The sequence below is a fragment of the Chiroxiphia lanceolata genome, chromosome 11 (assembly GCF_009829145.1).
Source record: "Chiroxiphia lanceolata isolate bChiLan1 chromosome 11, bChiLan1.pri, whole genome shotgun sequence".
NCBI classification, from domain to species: domain Eukaryota; kingdom Metazoa; phylum Chordata; class Aves; order Passeriformes; family Pipridae; genus Chiroxiphia; species Chiroxiphia lanceolata.
The window spans coordinates 4,356,325-4,378,864 of record NC_045647.1 but is presented as its reverse complement, the minus strand read 5'-3'; the positions used below and the strand labels follow the sequence as shown (position 1 = coordinate 4,378,864).

Here is a 22,540-nt window from a genome sequence, read left to right as displayed (position 1 = left end):
CCTTCAGATTATGTCAACCGAAAAGTTGAAATCCTCGTGTAAAAATACCCCTCACGTCTCATCCCTAGAAAAGCTTATTTAGGATTCATAGAAATTCATAGCCGCTAAGAGGAATATGTGCACATAAAAATCACAAATGCAAAAAAAAAAAAAAAAAAAGAGGAAGAAGAAAAAATAAATATTTAAAAGAATAAAATAAAGCACACAGATTAAACTATTTTAGCAACGCAGTTTTCTAGAAATAGCTGGGCATTTTACGGGGGGAGGGGAGATGGCGTGGGGGGGGGAGGATCCGGCTTCTTTAAGTTGCATAAAAATAAAACTACGCTGCGCTGCTCCCCTGCCCGCCCCGCGGCTCCGCCGGGCTGTGCCGGTGGGGTGGCGGTGCTGGGCTGGGTTGATATTTTTTTTTTTTTTTTTTTAATTCCCCCCCCTTTCTCTCTCTCCTTCTCCTTTTAGGTCAACCAGTCATGCACTGGGAAGACAACCCTCCAAAAATAACTTGTCCCTCCCCCGGAGCGCGGAGTTGAACAACCTACCTTTGTTCTGGCGCTGCAGATAAGAAGCGGCTCCGCGGCGGGAGCCGCCGCCGCCGCGGCGCGGGGCGGCCCGGGGGGCTCGGCCGGCGGCACCTGGGGCAGCGCCGGCTGCGCGGCCGCGGAGCTCCCGCCGCGCCCCGTCCCGGTCCGCGGGCACCGCCGGGAGCCGCCCCGCCGCCCCCCCAGCCCCGCCGGGCACCGCCGCGCAGGTTACACACGGCGGGGGCCGGGTGCCGGGAAGGAAGAGTTCGGCAGGATTTATTTGACACTTATTTTCCGGGCAGCCCTTTTGTGGAGTTGCGCCGTTTGTTTCTTATTGTCTGAGCAGCAGTTGGAAGCGTCTCCCCGAGGGGGCCCCTCAGCCCGGCTCGGCCGCTTTGACAGGGAGGTAACCATATTAGGATGTGTATGGCAAAGTAAACAATAACAGAGTTGCAATGAAATGGAATTTTTTTTTTTTCCTTCCAGCTAATGGTGTTGGTGTCAGTCCTGTTTTTAGCCTTTTCCCACTAGTTTTGTTTTCTGGCTTAAACGGCCCATCTCTTTTAAAAATTTTTTAAAAATACATTAAAAAAAATAAAATGAAAGAAGGGGGAGGCAAAGGGGGGCGAGGGGGAGAGGCAAGTGGTACCAGCTTCCCAACTGCTCACTGCGAGGCTGCTGGAAATGTTTTGGGTCGCACTGGGGAGAGGGGGGAGAGCACTTTTAACATCCAAATAAAGACATGTCAGTTTAATCATTGGAAAAAAATACAATAACGCCTGCATGCATTGCCGAGACCCACGGCAGAATGAGGGAGTGAGTGGGGACAGGGAGGACAGGCACTAAAATTGCAATTTTGAAAGAGGGGGCAAGATTAGAAAAGTCTAGTCGTATTTTGCACAATTGCTGTGAACTGGTGGGATGAGCTAAGTTGTGCAAACCCCTGCAAGTCTGCTGGCTTTAAAGCTTTGAAATCACTGCTTTTACAGGATAGAGCACTTTAAGCAAATTGTAAAATGCAGGTGTCAAGTTATTCGGTTTAATCAGAAACAGAGCTCAGAGCAGCCGCCATGCAAAGGGTCCCCTACCAGCACAGTCGAGAGAAAAGTTCTGCAGCAAGAAAACACTCCCAAGTCAAACAATGTTATTTTAATACCTCGATTCCACGTCCTAAGCAAATCACCAAGAACAACAAGTGTAGCATCTCCTCGCAGCGAGGGATGAGGCAGCCGCTGGCAAGCGCTGCATGCCGAGGCTCAGCACTACAGCCAGCCTGCGAGGGGATCACAGCTAGAAGATGAAACAAGTTTACACGTCTCGGTGATGGCAGATTGGGGCAGCTCTCTGGTACAACAGTCCCACGCAAGCTGTTGAGCTGTCTGCACCACCAGTGAGCATCCTCTGCCGCTCAACGGCCGGGAACATGGAGCGCGCCTCTGGAGAGGGCTGACGGGGTTCACTGATGCTCCCAGCCCGTACCAGGCACCAGTGTGATAAGAGACGCCACGAGGAGAGGTTGAAGGTAGATAGGCAAACAAAGTTGCTATGAGATCACATGTTTAATTTAGAACAAAGGCAACGTTTCTCTGACAAATATGATGCACACTTACCCTGCCAAATTCACTTGTACTCGGCTAATCCACAGCAATCAGAACACCAGTGTTGACATCTAATGGTACCTGCAAGCATCTCTCAGCCTTTCCACATGGCGTAACCCTGCCCTGTTAACACGCTTTAAATTTTTCAACCATCTTGTTTAACCTAAACATCTATGAAATTACACAGCACGTTACTCATCCGTGCTGCGTGTGCGACTCCCCCCCCCAACAAAAAATAAGAAGTTAACTTAGCACGCTGATATCAAAATCAATAAATCACACGACCAAGTAGCAGTTCAAAAGTTCAAAGACATGATGGCCAGTTCACTACGTCGCAGCACTCAACCAATAATAACTTGACTCCATCACTCCTCATAGTATAGACAATTTCATGGCATCATTTTCATTAGCCTGTCTCACTGAAAATTGCTAGCTATTTATGTATACGCTAAAATAAATTAGCCATTTCATCGAGCACCGTGATTCTTATAAAATACATTAACACAATACTCAATTTTCCAGTTGGAGTAAATAAATAAATCAATAAATTCAATACAGAGTAATTTTTATTTTTTTTATTGTGGAGCTTCAGCTCTCAGCATAAGTGTTTTTATTGGGTTTATTTGTTTCAATAAAAATTGAAATGGGCCAGTGATCTTAGCAGTAAGATCTGAGGGAAAAAAAAACCAACCCAGCCCTATCTAATATTAACAAAGTATGCTGTGCAGTTCAGCCAACTGGTAATACATAATTTTTGGTCAAAAATCATTTTCATTACAGTTATTAAACAGCCACTCAATTTTGAAGAGTTCTTCTCTCCCCTCATGACCCTTGATGAGGAGGGGCAGCATTCTGCAGCCCAAGAATAAGCCCCTGGGCTCCCCTGGAGGGGGCTCAGGTCCTGCCCAGCTCATTCTGCTGGGCTGGGGGCAACCTCATACCTGATGACCTTGGTGCTTCCATGGAGAAACCTGGCATGGAAAAGTTACCAGCACTCATGTTCACTATTTTTAAGCACTCACTGAATATTACATTTAGCATGGCTGTGGGTAGGGGCATTTGGCATCAAGGATAAGATGGCAGGACGGGAGGATGAGGAAACATGGGAGAAGAGTTCATAGACATCCCAAGAATTAAATCCTTGAAGAGAGCTGTTGACTCCAGCCCTGTAGGTCTGTGTTGCCCCATAATACATGGCCAGTAGATCACAGGCTATTTGGTGATGACATCCTAATGGTACAACTCAGTGCATCCTTTGGGGACCTCAGATGCAGCTCACAGCAGCTCATGCTCTACAGAGATGCACTCAGGCAGTTCCTCCTCCTGCCTTGGGTCAAACACTCATCATGTCAGGGCCGGGCAACAGGAATTTGGCCCAGCAAAATGCTCATAAACAGGCAAGAACCCAAACTGCCCCAGTCCACCTGCAACAGTAACAACAGAGCAACAGAGGTGACCCACCAACCCTCCAACAGTCTCATGGTCCCAGTAACACAGCCCTTCTCTGGAAGTCTAACGCTTCCATAACAAACCATCCACCTGCTCAGTGGTGAGGACAAGAATCTGTAGGGAACAAGGAAGAAATAAAATACACCCCTTGTGACACGAATCCACTCTCAGCAGTGAAAAAACAAATGTGTTAACTAACATGTACCATGTAAGCCCATAATGGCTCAACATAATTCCTTTAGAAAGGCTGCCTGTGAATAGCACACTTCGCAAACTGCTTGGTGCTAATATAGGAGGGTACTTTTTGTTCATATTCACTCTTTAACCTAATCAGAAGAAAAGTAAATATCAGGTCCCAATTTTAATGACTGCCTATAAATAAAAGCTTTTACGCAAAATGCACAGTTTGCAAAGATAACGATTTTAAGTATGATGTCACTAGTGACCTCCTGAACTACATGGCACATGTCAGACAGACGTCTGTTTCTTAAATTGCAGTAATAAATTAGTAGCCACAGAATCAGTTCTGTCAAGAAAACGTGAAGCTTTCCTATTCAGATAGAAGTTTAATGACTGTTTCAGTTTAGGTTCATGAGTTAAGATTACTACTGATGAGGGGGACCAATGTAGAGACACTTCATCTCCCTCCTCTTCCTCTGACCCCTGTGCAGTATTAGTTCACCCCAACAGGATCCAAGGCTCTGACACACATGGAAGGCTTTCCTCTAACTTTACACTGATTAGAATATTAGCATTTTTAAATATGATACATGCATACTTGTACAGGTGTGACCACTAACACCATCCAACGTACCATGTCCCATCTCAATTACCTTGTTTTCAGTTACCAGTGAATTTGTCCAATTATAACCTCTTGCACTGAACTCTTCCCTTGCTGAGTTCTGCCACTAGCAAAAAACTCAATCCAAAACTCCCAAAGTACTCCTGAAAACAAGGAACAACCCTGACCTACCACGGTGAGCATCCCTGATCACCACTTCTTGGATAAGCCACCAAACTCCCACACATTGGAGCACAGACATGAAAACATGCAGGTAAAAGACTTTAGTGGGAGGTAGGTGGGTGGCACCATTCCCCACCTACTGCTTTGTGCTCTTCATGTCTGCCCCCCAGCCGGCAGGCAGGGGTACAGGAAGCCACCTGATTTGAATAGAGAAGAGACATCACCAGCTCAGGAGGCAGGAAAATGAGCAGACAGGGACAAGGAGGCCAAAGAAATGAACCATGACTGCCTGAGCATGTCACCTATCTCATACTGAGGGGTTGGTTACATTTCCTATCCGTTACAGAGAAACTAAAGAGTTTAGTCCAGTTTGGAGCATTTTTGGAGACCTGCAGCTTGGCCAACCTGAGATCAAGTTCTGTAGGTATACCCAAAGCAAAATCCCTGACTAGAGCATGACCTTCCTCCTCATTTTCACATCCCTAAAACATGGAAAATCCTAAGGCTGCTTGGCTAACTGGCGTTGTGTGTTCACACACTGCCAAGCAGCATCTATTTCTCTAATTCCTTTCTGAGTAACAGCTGCAAGGCCTTCGTGGAAAGTTCTGGACGTAGAAAACTTCAGCCCAACAGGGCTGGCTTTTAGTCATATGGGGAACAACAAGGCTTTTTCAACAAGAGGTGTGGGTCACTCTAGAAGAGTGACCTGCGTACAGCACTGGTAAAAAAGCTTTATGCCAAAACCCACCCCAATATGAACATAACTGTGTAGCAAGCTCCATGCAGGAGGGAGTAATTCATTGCCAAGGCTTTCCACATAGTGACTAAGGGGTCCATGCCCTTCAGCAAACCAAGGCACATTGCCTTTTCCTTCTTTCAGTCTCTCTAAAAGATAAAACCCAAAATACCCCTCACCGCCCCTGTTGCCCCAGCTGACTGCCCTCTCTGCAGGAGGGTGCAGGCAACACCTTGAGTGCAGCACACGGTCCTTACAAGTTGTGTGTGTCCCACCTGGGAAGGGCAGGGCAGAGCCCTGCGGTGCTGCTGGGCCGTGCAGAGACTCTTCTGCTCCAGTGCTCACAAAGATTTCTCGCCGGGCAGAGCTCCGGAGGAGCTTGAGCTTATGATAAGCAACGGCATACTTAACAGTTACATGTTACCGTTCATGATAATGCAATATTTCATTTGGGTGATTTAGAAGTCCCTCTTGACCAACTTACAGTGAGACACCAAACGCTTCATCAATCACAGCCATTTTTATTCACAATCCAGTGCAAAAACTACAGGGAGAGTTGAATTTTCAGCAACTCATTGGGGAAGGGATTGCTACTAGCTCTGAAAATCCTCCTATCTCACCAATTTTTATGTTAGATTCAAATATATTTTCTTTCTAAGCAGCATTCCATTTTCCTGCCTCTCTCTGCCGCGTTTCTTATCGTGGCAGGGTGAAAGAGTATCCAATTTAATATCTGTTTTGCAGGACAGGAGATTTTTTCATATCTTATGCACTAAGGAAAGCTACAGGGGATGGCTTAGCAGGCTGAGCATCAGGTTTTAAATACCTAGACTCCCTGGAACCACAGATCCCATCAGGTCGACTGAGCCCTTCATGTTTCTGGGGTAGATAAATTAAGTGTCACACTGTTTACTTTGTCAGGATCTGTTCAATGAGGCCTCTGCAGGAAAGGTCCTGTCTGTTCTGCATGGAGCTGAAGGTTAAAGTCTCGTGGTTAAGACACAGCACCAGGTGACATCTTGATCTTACTAGCTCTTAATGGCAATTCTGCCATTTCTGTTAAGAAAGACAATTCAGAGATCTCCCAAAACTTGCCGTAATGTTACTGGGTGACTGAAATTATTCAGCGGCTTATCTGCCTCAATTTTGGTGACTGTAAAAGGGAAAAAAAATACATCTACACCTCCCAGATGTTTAATTCATAAGTTATACAAAACTGTCAGATCTATGGATGACAGAAGAGAGATATTCATCATTTTTACAGCCTGATTTCTGTGGTTGGAGGTAACCCTATGTTTCTGCAAAGTCATACCCTCTTCCCACTCCTCTGCACCACACAGAAGCAGTAGCCAAGGCCACAGTAATGGTTCACAACAGAAGCTTTTTAAAAAGAAATTGCTGGAGAGCAGCAGTGCAAAATAATCAGGAAAGACAAAATGTTAATAATAACAATCACAAAATCAGATTTGACGGCCATGTGCAGAGGTACACACCCATTCTCACATACACAAAAATCTCCTCAACCTTGGACACCTAAGAGAGGTCCCTCCATCTCCAAAAGGTCTGATTCATGGAGAACAGACTCAGTGTTGAAGAAAACAGGATGGTTTGAGGAGAGCAGCTGGAAATATGCACTGGGAACCTATTCCTGGCCTTATTCTTTCCTTCTCAGCTACCATTATTTTAATAGATTTAGATACAGGGAAGATTCTGGGAAAAGTGGGTGAACGGAAATAAAATGTAACAATAGAAAAAATTGAGTTCTTCAACATAATTTCCCTTTTAAGCAGAAATTAGGCAGAAAACATATTTCCTTTTGCATTGGTTAGGGAAAGGGCTGTCTTTTGATTTGTTTCCACAAGAGCTGACAGTACACATTCCCTGCTTAGGATACTAGAGATAATCATTATCACTCCTAAAATGTGTGCTCTGACGACGTACCAAACGTTAAATGTGGCTGCTGGCTGTACTGGCTGCAATTCCTTCTCAGGTGGTTTAGCACAACTCCCACATTTTTCCTCCCAAACTACCCGAGAACCTGCTGGAGCTCCAGCCTACGGACATTTCGGGGCTGGAGTAAGTGACAAGGAACAGTCCTTCAGCTCTATTTACACATTATTACATTCAAACTGTTTTTCAATGGTTTTGGCTAACCAGAGAGCACAGTATCAAGCCATTTTTTGAAAACACCTAATATTCAAGCTAAGATATCCAATATTGCAAAGATACTATTTGCACTGCAGAAAAGAAAACATCAAAGAAAGGAACCAGACAAATAAATCTGGGTAAGGCCTTTTTTTACTGCAGTGCTTCGTACATTTGTTTCTTAGAGGCAGGGCAAAGACCTTTAGAAAAGGTGATCAAGATATTCCCTGGCAAACCTTTGCAAACCAACCAAACCAAACCCAACCAGCAGAAAGTGCTAAAAAGAACAAGGACTTTGCCCAAAATCCATCTACTGATCCTGGAATCTCAGTATCCATAAGTTTTCAACACCTTGGTTAAGGATGTGCAGTTCTGCCCTACATATTCCAGCTGTGGCAGGGGACAGAGCTAAAGGAGAAAAAACAAGGCAGGCCAGGGGATGGTTGTGCAGTAAAACTAAACCCATTAAAACAGCTTCTCTTCCAAAACTGCTTTAAAATAATTATTACAGCACCTTGCTAGCTCGCTCTTTAAAGTAAGTTGGACAAGAACATAAACAAACACCTGACCAAATTTCTGTCCCCTACAAAGCCCTTGCAAGGCGGCTGGCTAGCAGGTGTGTCTCCACACAGAGGAGAATGTCTCCACTCACAGAGCATCGTAAATCCTTAAGGAAAAGGGGTGGGAGCAAGAAGATGGAGGTGCATCGCTCTCCCACACATACATCTCTTGGCCCTGGGGACAGAGAGTCAGTGCTGCAGCTCTGCCCTTCCATCTTTCTCAGCTCAGTCTAAGGAGATGCCCTCCATATTCCCACCTGCCCCCTTTGTGCTCTTTGCTGAGGAAAACTCAACTGGCCAGAAGAGTTCCTGGCTGCTGCAGGCACTGACAGCTCTTTTAGCAAATAGGCAAATCCTTCATGTCCAGCATGTCCCTGAATGCACTGAACCATGTCCAGAGAGCCTGGCTACAGGTCCCAGCTCAGGGAGTGAAGCAGAAAAAATAATCATTGGCCTTGACTCCAAGCTCCTGTTTCAGTGCTCCAAGTCAGTAGTGGTCAGCAAGGAGACTTTCAGATGTGCTGGTGTGTTCAGAGGAAAAAAAGCTGGAATAAAAAGCAGGAGTCAGGGCTGTGCCTCCTATCCCAAGGGTGAGTCAGGATGCTCTCCCTGGCAGTGGGCTCCCAACAGAGCCCTCTGATGGCTGGTCACACCCGCTACTTCAAATCAACAAGCAAACCAAAGTGAAAAATGTAAAGGACAAGGTGAATTTTAGATGAAAGTGAAATATCCTTCCTATCAGGTCTGAGGGGTAGAGGATGAAACAGGATGGAACTGGTTTGGTTTAAAGCTGTAAAAGAATCACAGGGAGAGAGCACTTACAGAGAAATGTATTTTCATGTAAACTTTTATGCGGCCATCCCTTGTAGTTGGACATCAGGAAAGATGTTAATAAACATCATCAGGAGGACAAAAACACAGTAAAAAAAAGAAATCATACCACAAACCCATCTCTTCCAAGCTCTTTGAAATAGCTCTGCAGCTATATACTGCAGGGAGCCGAGCACACTCAGATACAAGTTTGCATCTTAAACGTAAGCACACATACATACAAACAAGGTTTTGCAGATATTTGTTAGCTGTACTACAAGATTTTCCAGGGCTGGTGCTGCAGCTTATGTTACCATGCTTTTATATAGCTGCAGATCAGCCCCCTAAGAAGCAGCCTTGGAGAGAAGCTGAAATAGTGACAGTTTGTGTTGCTGGGGATATTTCTGAGACGCAGTTGCTGTTTACTGTGTTTCTATTTCCAATCAAGCTGCAAAGTCCACCCATAAAACATGAGGAGGCATTTCTTTGGGTGTGGGACAGTGCAACACACACACAAGGAGGACAAAGCTCTTCAGCTGCTATGCCTGGGCAGAGCTCCACCAAAATCAGTCTGATCTACAGCAGAGTATTTGGCCCATGGAGAAGAAAACTATATTCAAGTCCCCAGTTACAAGGCTTCTCTCAGTATATATTTATGCACAAAGCTCAAATAATTTAATACCACGCCTCACTAATCATGTGAATGCACAATTCTTGCAGGGGCAAATGGTTCTTTTATCTCATGCACCTCTTGTTCTTGGCTGGAAAAGGTGCCTCAGAATCTTTCTGGCACTTTTAAAGATGGCATCTACCTATCTGTGGCATATACAATCCAACGGGATTCGTCGTAGATGCCCCAGGACAGATTACCTATTCTACAAGGAGTCAAAAACTACTCCTAGTGATGGCAAACCACAGCCTGTGGCCTATTGGACAACCTCATTCGACTTCAAAGGAAAGTTAACTCATACACTCTGGGGTATGTTATCCTTGTTACACTCTTGCTACCCCATTAATGCTAATGATGGACCAAGCATAAGAAAAATGCTACAAACGCCTAAAACAAGTCAAGAATATGCAAAAGCATATGAAAAGGGATCTAAAGAGCATTTCAACATAACACAGTTTCCTTCTTTATTCCTTTCCCTAAGAGCAAGAGGCATGCAGGATTGCAAAAACATATAATTTGCCAACAAATGTACAAACTACAGCTCATGAAAAACAGTGAAATAAAGACTCAAAATTCAAGGCCAGTACAAGTTCATAACATGAACTGGAGATCAGAAAACTGGCTCCTAAAGAGGGGAAAAAAAAAAAAAAAAAAAGAACATCAATTCCATTTTTTCCTAAGAAAACTATTTCCTACCAACTTTGAAAACAAGAATGCCTCCAGTGATCTGACTGGGCTCTCTGTGATGGTTTGGCTTGGCTCCCTTGCCCCTCCTCAGCTGAGTGGCTAAATGTGAGTCTAACCACGAGGTTCAGAGGATTGTCTTCTTTTTATTAACCTTCCACTTCATGTTTCCAATTTTAGACAGCAGTAAAACCACCTTTCAGAAATTTCCCTTATTCTTAGTTACTCCTGAGGTGCGAGTTCATGTTTCTGTCCACATCTGTGACAGACTATTGCAGAAGGACAACACTGAGTTAATATATTGGGGTTTGGCCTTTTTCTACTTTTCTTTGGATTTTTTATTTATTTTTTAGAACCATCACAAGAGCAGCTCGGTGGCTCCGAAAGCGCCACTCTTGCCCAAATTTTGACACCTAGACACAAAATGGAATAGAGAGATGATCTCTTAGATGCAAGATTTGCGATGACAACTTACAACTGTCCGTTATGGTGGGGCAGTGTCATGACTAATTATTACCTTCGTTAGACACCCAGTGACAAGACAGGGCTGTCACCACAGCCCACCAACGCTTGTGAGTACGAAGTGAGTTGGGGTGAGAACTGAAAGCGCCCTGACTGCTCCTGAAGAACCGTCCTCCTTCCAACCAGCTGCTCTTCCAAGCCACAGGACGCTTTCCAGCGTGGTTATGAGCTCCACCTCAGTCTGGGCTGTTCAAGATGAATCTTGTCTTTGAGCAAGTAAGAAGAATTCACAAGGGAGAAAATCAGATTTGGAAACTAAACGTTTTGTAATCTCCTGCCATGCAATTTGGCTTTCAGGCAGAATTCCAACCCTTTCAATAGCAAAACACCAGACAAATACACTGTCTTCTATCATCTCCTGGTGTATTAAGGCCAGAGTGTGATGTGATACCACACACATTTAAAAAGCTGTACAAGCAGAAGGGAGTGATGCACCCATGCACAGTGTTAGAGGAGACAGCAAACATACCACAGAAAAAATAAAACTGAGCCAAAACAACCACTTCTGTTACAACAAATCTATCTTCTCGTTCCCCTGCCGAATTGGGCATGGCTTTCCTGGCACAAAGAGCATCTGGGTGATCTGTGGTGCTGCTGCTGAGGTGACTCCCTCCGTCAGGAAAGTCTGGAGCATCCAGCCTTTGGCCAAAGGAAGGGCACGAGACAAGGAGAAAAGAAACACCAGCAAAGCTGACCAGCAGCACTGAGCACGACAGGCTCTCGGGCATGACCGGGCTATTGCACTGCTCTTATCAGCACACACGAGTTCAAGGTCAGCCTTGATGCACTTACTGAAAACTGACACTGCCTGAGTCCTGCACTCAGCACGGCTTCAAATCAAGGCTCCCAATTATTAGCAGTTATTTTGTTTATTATTACAGGGCCTCAGGACAAACAAAAGGAGCCCCATTGTGCTCAGCATCATACAGAAATGCTTAATTAGCCTTCTCATAGGTTGTTCCCTTGAGCTTCATTCAAAAGAGATATTTTCAAACATAAATAAATTCAAATTTCAGAATTCCAGAAATCAGCTCCCTGAAATTTGTTTCCATAAACAACTATCACAACTTTGCCTTTCCAAATTTCAGTTGTACACCAAACACTCCACTCTTCTGTTTACTTTAGGAAAAAATTATATTTTAAAATATTGGTCCTTGGTATGTAAACAGATCTTTGCCATTTATTAAAGGCTGGATTTGAACTCAAATTTTCTCTAAACTACATGAAAGTTGCAAAATCATTGGTTTTCTCTTGTTTCTCTCCTACAACTATGGCATTTACATATCGACAATATATATGACAAATGTATAGGAATATTCACAAATTATAAAAACAAATTAAAAGCTGAGTTTTAACTCCATAGAAACTGATCTATGAAATGTGAAGCCATGCTACAATCTCATGAGTTCAGCAGGATAATGAAACCAGCACATAGCTAGGTAAGAGCAGTACCAAGACTGGTACAACAGTAGGTGGAGGGAAACATGAACAAGAGTTTGCAAAGGAAAAGTAAAACCTCAGACTTTCCACCTTCTCTGGAGGCATCTGATCATGTACATTATTAGAGATGCCAAAGCAGTTGTACAACTGGTCCAGTTCACATAAAAGCACTTGATGCTGCTCTTAACACTTGCTAAATTCAAAAGGTGAAAAAAGAAAGTGAAGCAAGAGGAAGGCAACCCATCCTTCTGAAAGCCATTCACCCACGGTATCCAATCTCCATGGATCCTGAGGACCAGACCATCACTTGAAAGCCGTTTATGACCATTTTCAAATGCAAATACTCTCTACAGAGTCTCCACCTCACTCAGATTTGTACCAATAATTTATAGGTCACCAGCTATTACATCCTATTATCTAACCCTTCAGACTCTGCTTTATTTCTCTTTACTCCTACTGTTCACTGACGTTTCCCTCCACCTTTGAAGATGCCTGTTTAATTTAGCTGGGTTTTCAGACCACACTTTGGATTACATTTCCCACAAGCTTATTCCAGCAATTTCTTGGCAATAAGTGATATTTGGATACCCCACAGAAACCCCACATCAAATATTGATTACTGTTATTTTCATTACCAGAGGCTAAACCAGTTAGGTCTTAAGATCAAATTAAAGAGCTTGCTTCCATTTTCTGGTCCTTTAGAGGAAGGATGTAACTTCTTCACAACGAGGAAGACGCTGACACAGAAGGAAATAATTGCCCTAAGAATGGTTATTTCTCTGGCACGGTTAAATAAAGAAAATATAGTAAACTACTTTGCATGCAGAGGATAAAATCAATATAGGTTCCATTCAGGCAATAAAAATTACAGCATATTGCTTTAGATATGTACATACTCTTCATTTAAGGTGGAGTTTCCACAATTCCCTGCTGAATACCCAGCTCTGCAGCATGCACCTCTCTATAGCACTCAGCAATCTCTGCTTGACATTAGTACTAAACAATATTCATTAAGAGCATAACACTAAAGTGCAACATGTAAGTAAATCAAACTCTCAATGCTCTATTTTACAAATTTCATGGGCCACTGGGGATAATTAAAAGGGTAATTATACAAAGTTGGTGCAGTTTTGAGACTCAAATGACATTTTCTGCTTTAAAGTACTTGATAATCTGGTATTTTTCTATTAAGACAGTCTTTTTGTACTTTTATGGTCAAACAGCATAAACAAACAAGAATTGTTTCTAAGGTATTTCAATTCTTTTTTCTCTCTCTCCCCCTCCACACTGTTTTTCTTGATCAATAACACTCACTAATTATTCCTAAAAGCCCTGTATTATCAAGAAAAACGAGACCTTTAAAAAAAAAAAAAAAAGACTGATCACCATAAAATGACACTGAGCCTCAAGCCTGGTTTAAACTGTAGCTCTGAACAAAAATGGCATTGCTTTGGGTGTTTACAGTGCTGGAGTGCTGTTTGGTTTGTCACTGTGTTTAACCACTGCTCTAAAGCCAGCAAAGTACATTACTGGTAGTAACAGCTCATGAAAAATACAGCGAAGAAACTGCTAGTGGCAGAAGCATTTAACTTTCTTGTTAGCAGCCTCCCCCATGTGGCACTTTAGCACCAGCAAGTTGTTTATTATGTTCTGTGCCAGGCAAAACTGATTAAATGGGGCTCTTAAGAATCAAAGCGTTATAAATTCATGGAAATACAGCAAGCAATAAATTCCATGGAATTAAAAGCTTACTAGTGCTATTAGCATTTCAGGGTGTTTGCATTGTTAATAGTGATGTGCAAAAATGATGTTCCTATAAGGCAAGACAAACCAACAGAACATATGCTGTAGCTGCTACATTTTTATACCATGTCATCATTAATGGCCAATTTTTTCCCCCAAAAAACTAAAAAGTTCATTAATGCTTTAAGGAAAAAACTGAACCAAAGGTCTACAGAACCAAGGATTTACACTCCTAGTAAAAGAAAAGTAGTATAGAAGAAACGTAATGCTGTTTTGACTCTATGGAAGAACAGGACGGATTCCCTGGAGCAGAGCTCTGCCCTGGCTGTGGGGAGGGGAGGGAGGGGTGAGGCAGGGTGACTTTGGTGACATTACAGGGACACAGTACAACACAACAACTTGCTAACAATTTAATAAGTAAACTCAACGCATAGTAATTCATAATACCAAAAAGAAAGGGCAGTCTAGTCTGACCTGGTGGTCAGTAAATCTGTCAACAGCTCTCCAAAGAGACATCTTTACTCCGGGTCACTCCATCATCATTCCATGGGAATGACTCTGATGGCAGGTGACTAACTTCTCCATCATTACTGCAGAGTTCCACGTGAAACACTAACCCAAGCTGGGATGAGGTCTCCCCCTACACCCGTTTGTTTACAGGTAGCTGATAACTTTGCAAATGGAACTCCTTTCAAGCAGAAACTTGGTAAACAAACTGCTTTAGGTGTGTGGCTGAGCAGGAGAGGAATGGGACATACTGTCCAAAACTGCAGAAAAAAAACAGGCCTTGCAGAGTTTGTTTGGTTGTTTGTTGTTTTTTCAGGGAGTTCTTTTTGCTTTGGGTTTTTTGGAGGTTTATTTTTTTTTGTTGGTTTTCTTTTTTGTTGTTGTGTGGTGGTGCTTTTTTTGTTTTCTGGTTGTTGGGGGTTTTTTTGTTTTTTGTTAAAGGAACAATTTGTACCTTTCTGAGCTGTATGAGCACACAGCAGCCAGATAACCTAACCTGCAATGTCCCTCTGGAGGGCAAGGGGCAAATCTGTCTCTCATTGCAGACAGGAAAATCAAATCACCGCCTTGTTGCCACAGTTAAGGTCTGACACAGGATAAAGAGCATATTCTGGATGGTACATCATGCACAGCTGGCAATGTGCAAAGTCAAAAAAAAAAAATCCCAAGAAAGCTTTGTCCAGAACAAACAGTCCCCATGCCATGGAGTGAGTCAGCTGCAGGGGTAGGAAACGAACCCCAAATCCTCTCTTGAGGGCTCAGGCTCTGCCCAAAGCACACATTAACAGCAAAAAACCCTCTCCCAAGATTGAGGGGGTTGACATTTTGTTTGCCTCAAGCAAAACAAAACAAAGCAGTAGGTTTTAAACGGCTCAGAGGCATGTCGTCTTTTTGATGTATGCATGTCCTGGCAGTCACACATCTGCATCAGGAGAGAAATAGCCCAGTTTTTTTGGCAGTTATTTAGTCCTTTTCATCTGAAAGTTGAAAATACACCACCAGTGAACCTTTGCAGATCTGGGTTCTGCATATAAAAAGCAGCTGCTGAATACATGCAGGGAGCGAGGGCTTTTTTTAATGTTTGAACAGTTCCAAGTTCAAACCCATTAAAGTCCAGGTCACACTGGGATCATGTCACTGTTAATGCATCCAGTTACACGCTGAGGGAAACCCAATATAAAACTATGATAAACTCTAGTTCTCCCACAGAGATACTCTGAGGTCTTACCCAGATGATGCCACAGATCACTCTTCATGGGCGGTGACCAGACGGGATGTCAATGTCAGAGGACAAGTCTCTTTGCAGTTGTATTTGAAGAGATCTCAAACGTCCACAAAGCTTGTTGGGACCTTTTTCTCACTCTCCTCTTGGGGGAAAAACTTCTTGTCAAGGAAGAATTTGGAGGAGATGCTGTCTCCTACACATCACAGGTTCACACACAACCTCCTCCCACATCACCAGCAGCCCACCCTCCACTGTGCTTTGTGAAGGCACTGGGGCTGAGCCTGATGACCATCCCTAACCCCATGTTCCTTCTCCTTTTGGGGTCAGATCCTATGTGCTGATGGGCAAGGTTCCATTTGTTCTTGGGGGGCTTCAGGTCTGGTCAACTCAATCCTTCCCCAGGAATGAGAGCAGCAGGGAAGCAGAAGACTTGGGACAGGTCAGCCCTGGCCACTCATGGAGGTACTCTGGGGTCTGCCCTCTGTAGATACCTGGCATCTCATAATACAGCTGATACAGCCCTACTCTTGCTAAGGGGAAAGACAGAGACACAAGAAAGGAGACACAGGTGGGGAACTGAGGGTACGTAGCCTGATGATGGCAGAGTGCAAAGGGAGCGCTCAGGGTTCCCCTTGCTGCATGCAACCATCTGGAATACCAGGCAGAGGTATGCTCACTGCTACCTGGGAGAAGACAGCAGGAAACAGGAAGGGAGGTAGGAAAGCACAAATTTACTTTCAGGGACAAAAAACTTTTTTCCTAATGTTCTGTTAAACCCCAACATTTCAACACAAACCATCTAACTGTCAATACTGCCAAGCAACACACTGACCAGAAAGTCTGACCCCCTACAACGGTCCATCAGATGTCTGAGTTGGACAGACCTATGCACATAGGTGAGATTAGGTAGGTTGGGACAGAAGAGATCTCATGGTCCACTCTAAACACCTCTGGGACTGGAGACAACCCCAACCTGCAAGGCAGCAGTGAGATGTGCTGACAAGGCAATGCGTAAGACACCACAGACAGTCCCCACCATGTTTGCTGATCTCTGTGCACAACAAACGCTGCAGCACAGGAACCCTTCATTCCACACCAGCAATGGTTGAGGATCCTGAAGTGCCTGGTGCTAATCCAACATCACCTGTGCTCTAGAGAGCAAGAATGAATGTTTCGTCTGAGTGGCGGACTCAGGGGTGCTCAGACCCCTTGTAGCTAAAAGCCTTCCTCCTCAGTAGCTTCTAGGAGGGCAACTTCAAAGACAAGTGACACTGGGATGCAGGGGATGCAGCACAGCACCACAGCCCAGCTGGGAATCACTGCAGGGCTTCAGCATCAGTTTCACACACAGCCGGGTCCAGTAAACCCCAGCTATTTACCCAGCTCCTCTCTGAGCTTTCCATCTGAACTGTGCTGGGAAAGGAGGAAAAGGACTTTACTGGACTTTTTCACCTTATCAAGTATCTAGAAAATCCATCGGCTGATCTGGATGCATTTCAAGCCGAGTTAACCATGGCAGCTTTCCGAGCAGTAATGCTCCAGCTGGCCTGCAGATCATGAACACAGGACACACTGACTACACAAACTTGGGGAGATTTAGCGAGCACACATTATACACGTGGGATTTACACCATGCACATGTTGGATTTGCACTATTCACGCCATTTTCTGAAATTTATTACAGGGTTAAGAAACTGAAAGAGAACCCTGAATGCTCTCAGAGATTCAAAGTGTATATTTTGAATATTAAAATTCAAATTATCTTAAAAAAAAATTGCCTCGTGCACTTGAGTCTCATTGAGGAGAAATTTAAAAAGCCAAAGTCTGCATTTTTAAACCACATTCTCTCAGATTCACCTTTCCAAAGAGGGACAGGCCAGACTCTCTGTTTAACTACATGAATAAAAATCTAGATAATTCTTTCAATTTTAACTAATATTTTGTCTAATTAATATCTTTTTTTTCTCCCAAAACATGCATTTATCTGCAGTGAAATCAAAAGCAGAAGTGAATTGTTTTAAAGATAGCAGAGAGTAAATAACAAGTTTGGAACCTTGCAGCTTTACCCTGGTAATTTGTCTTGTATAATTGACTCAGCAGACATGCTTACAATTTCTTACAACTTTTACAAGACCTCCTGTGGGCTTATTTTAATGTTCTCCAAAACTGAACTCAAAGCTTTGGACTCTCTAAGTAAGCAGCACCAAAAGCAATCATCTCTCCCTCCTTAAAACAAAAGGAAACAAAACAATAAAAGCACATTTTTCTCACTGGACATCGGATCTTGAAGAGGAATAAAGACACAAATGAATTTGCACTTTTCCAATAATAACATATTTAACAATGTTCAATTTGCATTCAGTAAAGCTTTAGAAGCAAAATTTTCCCAATAAAAATATCTTTTCCAATTATTGGAATAAAAATTAAATGGAGAAGGATGACAGCAATAAAGCAAACACAAACTGTAAGAATAACTGCATGAGATTTTTCCATTTAAAAAAGGGTTAAAAAATCCCCCTCCCACAAAAAAAGGAAATGGTCTCATTGCCCATATTATTGATTTAAGCTGTTGTTGGCTTTTAAATGTAGCACTTTCTATTTCTAAGATCTTTGCAGACAATTAGTAAATGTCACAACTGCATACTCCTGTTCCATTGGTGGAAGTGCCCCAGGAGCAGGAAATGCTGTGCCCTTCCACAGACATTTCCTTCCAACACTGGGATCGACTAACCCTTAATAAGTCAGAGGATTAAATTAAACACTTGTATTACAACTACTATAGATAAACAGAGAGGCTGTGAAAACTAACAAAAAGAGTATGATGGGAACAGAAAGTAGACTCAAAAGATGCCTTTTTTTTTTCTAAGGGGGATAACAATTCTACTTTTTTAAAAAAAAAAAAGAGATCATCACATTACAACAAAAATCTATTTTGAAAAACCGTATTATAAACTATGGATATTAATGGTTTGCAATGGAAATGACGTCAGAGTCTTAGTTACAAACGTCCAAATGTTTGTGCTACCCTACTAAAAAAATAAACAGTGAGCTCAGAGTCAGAAATGACCCTTTTGAGCAATTAAGGGGTATTACACAAAACACACTGAAAAGTATACGGCCAGCAGAGGTGGGAGAGCCACAACTTAAATTTCACAGGTTGCACTGGAGAAACACTGAGCAATTTAACATCTCAGAGGTGGTGCCTGAAGTTCCTGCCATTCACCGCAGTGAAAAATGCTTTCACATGTTGCAATGAAAAATATGGGCAGGACAAAAACTTTTTTTCCTTTTTTTCTTTTTTTTTAATGCCCTGTTTTTAGCCTGAGCTATCAAATTAAAAGGGTGTCCTCCTGTAATGCCCACTGACATCACTGGTCTTGTAACACTGTTGCTGTAAAACACAGCTGCTATCGCTGTACAACAAAGCATCACAGAAGATATACTTCTGGTATGGTAGAAAGCAAAAGGCAATAACCTTAGAGATGACCAAATAAAATAAGAAATATGCAATAAGAATCTATTTCTGTTGTCACTTTCTCGTGTCTCTAAATTTTGCAACACAGGAACGGGCACCATCTTTGCGATGTGAGTTTTCTAGAGGCAGGTTTCAAGCCTGTGAGTCTACAAGTGGTTCTTGCCTTCATGCTGAGAAGCCCTGAGACCTCAACAGGCAGCAGTGATGCATATGGGAACCCATCATCCTACTACCAGTAAGTGGAAACCACCCCTGTGTCCACTGGCCCAGGAGCATAACTTGCACAAGGTCGAGGGTCAGCCCAACTCTGGATTAAGAGTTCATTGCCTGCTCCAGAAGGAAACATTCAAACAGATATTTCCATCTGCTTTTGTGTCTGAGTTCAGGCTGTCTCACCTGTAGCCCATGCCTGGGCTCTGCAGTAATGAGGACCAATGCTGCTCCTGCCTATGCCATTCCCAATTCTTTCTTCAGCCAAGCTGTGTTAAAATGCAGCACGTCCTGACATATCATCCAGCTTGGTTTTGAAAAACCAGGCTAGAAACTGCACAGTCTGTATCACATGGCGTGTTATAAGCTGTTTCCTTGGTGTATCTGTAGTTAGGACAGGTTAAAAAATAAGCACAGCAATGTACCTGTTGAACACAGTCCATAGCAAAGCTACAACCTGTAGGAGAGAGGAGGCTGTCCATGAATCACTGATGGCACAAGAACAGGTTCCAACTTTCTGAACACAGTTTTTACAACAGCCTTTCCCAAAAGGCTCAGGATGACAAGTCCAACCAGTTTCAACAGCGCTACCCATCACTGCAACAAGAACAAAATCCCTCGTAGACATATCAGTGCCTTGCCTGTAATGTCTGGTCTCCCTCTTGGGACGCACACAGCTCAAGTTTCCTCATACACAGAAAAGTGGTGGGAGGAATTCAACACCTGCTTGTGGTAGGGATGCTGCAGCCCTGAGCTGCTCCGTGATGGCACTTGCCAGTCTAACCATTTTAGCACAAAACTTACCAGATGAGGGAGGCTGGACCTCCTCTGATAACAGCTTAGCTTAATAGACCTCACAGCACTTTTTAACAACAGGCAAACATCAGTGCATCCTTTTTGTCTGCTTAATCTGCAGTCACGACCTTTACATGTTGGACCATTTTCAATATATGCACCCGTGTTTGATCTGTGGGTGTAGATTAGGCTAATCCAGAGGTGCACAAACCTCTCAGCCTCATGCTGCATGTTCTTCACGGATTCCAAACTGGTGACAGTGCTTTGACTGCAAGTTGAGTAATACAAATGAGTCTTGCATTTCACTGAAGATCATATCAAGCATCTACAGAAGGTAATGGGAGAAACGCTGCAGGATTATGCAAAATACTGGCCAAATCTTTCTCCCTTTAGCAGTCTTCACGAAGACTAGAAGGATCAGCTCCAAAAGCATTGGATAAGACGATCAAAACCTGCTACTGACTATCTTAAAGTGGAGAAACGTATTTTTCTAACCAACCCACTTGAAGATATATAAGATATTAAGGAATATTAAGAAGAAGAAAAAGAAGAACAGCTAAATGGGCCAAAAGCAAACAAAAGAAACATGTTCTCTGAGATTGCTAATGCTGGCAGACAATAGCACAGAAAGAACTCCTCTGACAGATCTTTGAAGTCTTCAATAGAGTAAGCAGTGGGCCATGTTAATGAGATTTGCTCAGATACTTCTTAAACTAATCCAAAACTTCTTAATCTATTTTCTATATCTTCTTGAGCCGATTGTTTAAGAAAAGTCACAGCTTCACCCATCTCTGGACCAAACTTTTCATTCAAATAGGTAAGGTCTTCAGGCACTTTGTGTTTCCAAAGATCCACACACAACCTTTTTAGGGTTTGAAAAACATGCAGGTAATGTTGTAATTTCAGTTACTAGAAATTACAGAAACACTTTGCACCACACTTTACCTTTCAACCTTACAAAGAATAACTTTGAGTAACTCAAGGTCTTAGCAAGTAGAATAATATTACAACCTCTCCCAACAGTCCAAAAATAAAAAAATCCAGTCTTGGATGCGGTCTGATTGCTCCAGCTACAACCACCCTGTACCAGCACATGAGCAGCAGGCATCAATGGGAAAGGCAAACAGGAGTAAGGATGTCACCAGCACATCTTCTGGAAGTCACCAGAGTTCTGGGGAGAAACTGCACATGCTGCTGAGCCCTTCCTGAACAGAAATGTCTCTGAAACCAAGGCTTAGACTTTTGCCTGCAATGGTCAGCAAAGAGGTGGCACAGCAACATGACAATGTGATTTGAGAACCATTTCTCTTCCTGATGAAACAAAGTTGCGAAAAAGTAATTCTTTTTTGTCCACTTTGTTTTTCACACAGACCAGCTACACAATCCATTTTTTGTATTGAGCTAAGGAAAAAAAAGTCCTTCTGACCTTTCTCCTGGCTAGAAGGGAAGGGAAGAGAAAATAAACCTATATAAGAAAGTTAGAGCTCAAACCCACAGATTTATCTGTTGATCATCTCATTCGACTCTGAGTTACAGCAGGCAGCCTCTAGTTTATTATCAATATTTAATCAGCATTTAACTCTGACAAGCATTAAGATTTGAAATTTCAAACCAAGTGAAACTTTGCTAAATCCTTTGTGTTGATTTTTTCACCGTTAAAGGTTTTCTAAAGGATTCTATCTTTGCTATCTTAAAAGTCTATATGTGCCTTTTGTTATCAATGATGTACAAGTTTAGTAGCACGTTTTGTACTTTTCAGTTTTTCAGCATGCAAGCTATCCCTGATTTACAATGCTCACTGAACGCTGTTTGATTACTGAAAACGCTTTTACATACATTTAAACAAATGACTTCTGGAAAACTAACACTATTGTCCATAATTCTGTAAAAATACATTTCCCCTCCCTTCTCCCCAAATCAAACATTTCAAATTCTTACTTTGAGGAAAAACTGGCATATAATTAGGCATTATGCCTAACAGTGCTAAATAAAGGAGAATGTAAACATCTTAATTCTGAAGGTTTAACCATCAAAGCCCCTTGCTGGATCTGTTCTGTTACTTGTGCCTGTGTTCAGAGCTCCTTGGAGGAAAAAAAAAAAAAGCAAGCAAACAAAACATGCAGAATAAAAATCCATTTTACCAGCTCTGTGCTGTATCCCACCCCACATGCCCGAGGCCAGGCTCACACACAGCGCTGGGACGCCCGGGGCCACACGGCTGCTCCTCAAGGAGTCGAGTCCTGCTCTGAAACTGCACTGAGCGGCTTAACCACTAACTCAGAAGATGGGATTTCACCTGAAATTAAGCTATCAAGCAATTGAGCTCAAACTCAATCAACCAAACCCTTAACCTTCCCTGTTTCAGTGGCACTGCTCTAATTAGGACTCTATCACTATTTCCATTACTATCTCCTATTCTCATGGTTTATTATCTCGGCAGTTTCAATTCTCACCCAGTTTAAATTTGACATCCAGTTTCTTGGACC

At 42.9% G+C, this 22,540-nt stretch overlaps 1 protein-coding gene across 13 annotated transcripts in view; it reads right to left on the bottom strand.

Annotated features, from left to right (window-relative positions):
* FOXP1 (forkhead box P1) overlaps nucleotides 1-22,540 on the bottom strand; it is a 382,430-nt gene that overhangs the window by 198,130 nt on the left and 161,760 nt on the right. The window contains exon 1 of one of the 13 annotated variants that reach the window (XM_032699412.1): nucleotides 540-558. The exons of the other annotated variants lie outside the window; for them this stretch is intronic. The gene's annotated coding sequence lies outside the window, so the exon portion shown is untranslated. Of the gene's footprint in view, nucleotides 1-539; nucleotides 559-22,540 lie in introns of those variants that run through there. 13 annotated transcript variants of the gene reach the window in all.